Below are 3,123 nucleotides of genomic sequence, written 5' to 3'. Positions count from 1 at the left end.
GCAGTGACTTTCTACAAATGTTTACGAATAATTCCAGTGATTTTGTCATTTTCCTCCAGTGATTTGGACCAATAATACCATTGATTAGAACGAATAATTCCAGTGATTTTGTAAATTTTCTTCCAGTGATTTGGACCAATAATACCATTGATTAGAACAAATAATTCCTGTGATTTTGTCATTTTCTTCCAGTGATTTGGACCAATAATACCATTGATTAGAACAAATAATTCCAGTGATTTTGTCATTTTCTTCCAGTGATTTGGACCAATAATACCATTGATTAGAATAAATAATTCCTGTGATATTGAGGTGTTTGTGTCGCTTAGCTTAGCCATCCAGCGACCACAGTGCACCTCTTTTTCTCTTTTCTTTGCATCATGTGCTGTTTGGGGCCAATTTTTTTAAGTGCCATCCTGTCTGACACTGCAGTGCCACTCCTAGATGGGCCAGGTGTTTGTGCCGCCCTCTTGGGTCGCTTTGCTTAGTCATCCAGCGACCTCGGTGCAAATTTTAGGACTAAAAATAGTATTGTGAGGTGTGAGGTGTTCAGAATAGACTGGAAATGAGTGGAAATTGTGGTTATTGAGGTTAATAATACTATAGGATCAAAATTACCCTCAAATTCTATGATTTAAGCTGTTTTTGAGGGGTTTTTGAAAAAAAAAAAACACCCGAATCCGACTAAAAATTTTCATGGAGGTTTTGCCAAAACGCGTCCGAATCCAAAACACGGACGCGGAACTGAATCCAAAACCAAAACACAAAACCCGAAAAATTTCCGGTGCACATCTCTAATTTAAATGGATAAGGTCATGTAATTCACAAAAAAAAATTCAATACAGAATAGAACAACTGCAATATCACATTAACATAGGTGATGATTTACAATCATCGTAAGTTATAACTGTTTATCCACGTGAAAATACAATTTACCATATAATCCCACAGACCTAAGCATAAATTAAGCATTCACATACATTTGTAATGCACTCAAATACTGTTTAGTTACTGAATGTTCTCAATATACAGATGGAGGTTTAAACTAAACTAAAATAGATGCAGGTCATTTAAACTAAATGAGCAATGTTTAGGACAGTATGCAATGTAACTCATTCACTGTTTAAGTTGCTTGAACATTGGGGCCCTTACTATACAAATATTATTACAGGGCTGTTATACAAATAATAGCAGTAATGTCTATCCCACAAAATGGTTAATTCTGTATATATAAATGGTTTGCCGGAGACAATTGAGTCAGTTGCTGTCGGGCTCCAGTGCTGCAGAGGGGGCACCTCTCCTCCACTGTCTCCAAGTCAGCTTCCAGCCCAGATCACGACAGCGCCAGTGCTAAGCAGGACCTCTGATCTGGCAGGAGCCCTGATCTGATGCCTGTGGCAGCCCAGAGTCTTTTTAGCCACAACAGCTGCCTCTGAACACTTCTCCCCTACTCCAGTCCCTGCATGTTGTTTGCGACTGTGTCAGATAACTCTGCTCCTCCTTCTTCTGGCTCCTGCTGCTCTAACATCCACTACTCTTGCCTCTCCTCCCAGGCGGTCAGGCAGAAGCTCCGCCTTTCAGATGAGTAGGAGGCAACTGCTTGCTGAGCAGTAAGGGAGTCTCTGCGGCCATGTGTCCCAGGCCCCCCTCCTTCAAGGGGCCATCCATGATGAGGAATGAGTACAAGGAGGTGGCAGTGACCCAGAAGGAGGCGGGGATTCCCAGCGCAGAGTGTACAGCCCTGCACCCGGGGCAAGGCAGTAATTTCAAAACTTCCAAACTACGCCACAGAGTAGTGCACCCTTATTCTCATTGCACTGCAAAGTAGTACCCCTCATTAACATATATATATATATATATATATATATATATATAGATAGTGGGGGGAAAAAGTATTTGGACAGCCACCGATTGTGTAAGTTGACCCACTTAAAAATATGAGAGAGGTCTGTAATTTCCATCATAGGTACACTTCAACTGTGAGAGACAGAATCTGAAAAAAAAACAGGAAATCACATTGTATGATTTTTAAACAATTTATTTGTATATTCTTGCGGAAAATTGCGAATTGTTTTACCCACGTACAGTAAGCCACATGGGCATTTGATGTAGTAAACTACATGGGTACTTGAGCAAGTTAAGGGGTAATTAATTTTAAACCTTTTGCCTGAGCGTGGACGTGAAAAATAGGCCCCTGTCTCTAGATATTGGCAGGTTGTGCAATTAATGCACTTGAAATTGCCTGGTTTTCTAGACAAAAAATGGGTCTGTGGGTGGGCTACAAAACCCGTGATGTCATTATGGACAACACCATCTTTGATGTTACGGCCTCTACGAAACCCTGGCATTAGTGTTTTATTCAATAGACCTGGTAGAGTTAGATCACTATTGACAACGGGCCAATACTTTTTGGCTACTGCCACAAAGGATTCTGAATTTGTTGAGTATTGTTGTGGCCAAATCATTTTATTCTGTAATGAGGATACCCGGCTGTGCTTTAAAGCCTGCTCTCTCGGGTATGCCAGTGCCTTTACTCTCGCTTCACGTAACAGTTTTGGTGGATAGCCCCTCAGTAAAAATGTATTTAACATTAAATTGATTTGTATTACGGCATCCTGATGATTCGAACAAATGCGAATGATGCGTAAAAACTGAGAAAAAGGCAAACCACGTTTAAGGGACGGAGGATGCTGGCTATCTGCCTGTAAATAAGTGTTGCGGTCAACCGCCTTCTGGTATACATTAGTCACGAGTTGACAATCAACTAAGGAGACTGAAACTTTCAAGTAGTGTATATTCTGAGAACTAAACTCAGATGTAAATTTGATGTTTTCATCTCCTGTGTTGAGGTCGACCAAGAACTGTCTAAGTTCAGGTTCTGGACCCGTCCAGAACATGCATACATCATCGATGTAGCGGCAGTAAAAAGATATATACTGCTTCCTAAAGGGATCTGAGAAGAATAACTCCTTTTCAATTGCGAACATAAAAATGTTGGCGAAGCTTGGTGCCACGCAAGATCCCATCGCACACCCAAGCAACTGGATGTACAATGAGCCATCAAAAAGAAAATAATTTCTCTTTAGTGTCAATTCCATCAATGTAAGGAACAAGTCTAGATCT

Source organism: Pseudophryne corroboree, chromosome 1 (genome assembly GCF_028390025.1).
Source record: "Pseudophryne corroboree isolate aPseCor3 chromosome 1, aPseCor3.hap2, whole genome shotgun sequence".
NCBI lineage: Eukaryota > Metazoa > Chordata > Amphibia > Anura > Myobatrachidae > Pseudophryne > Pseudophryne corroboree.
The sequence above is the reverse complement of the archived record's forward strand: the minus strand, read 5'-3'. Positions refer to the sequence as shown.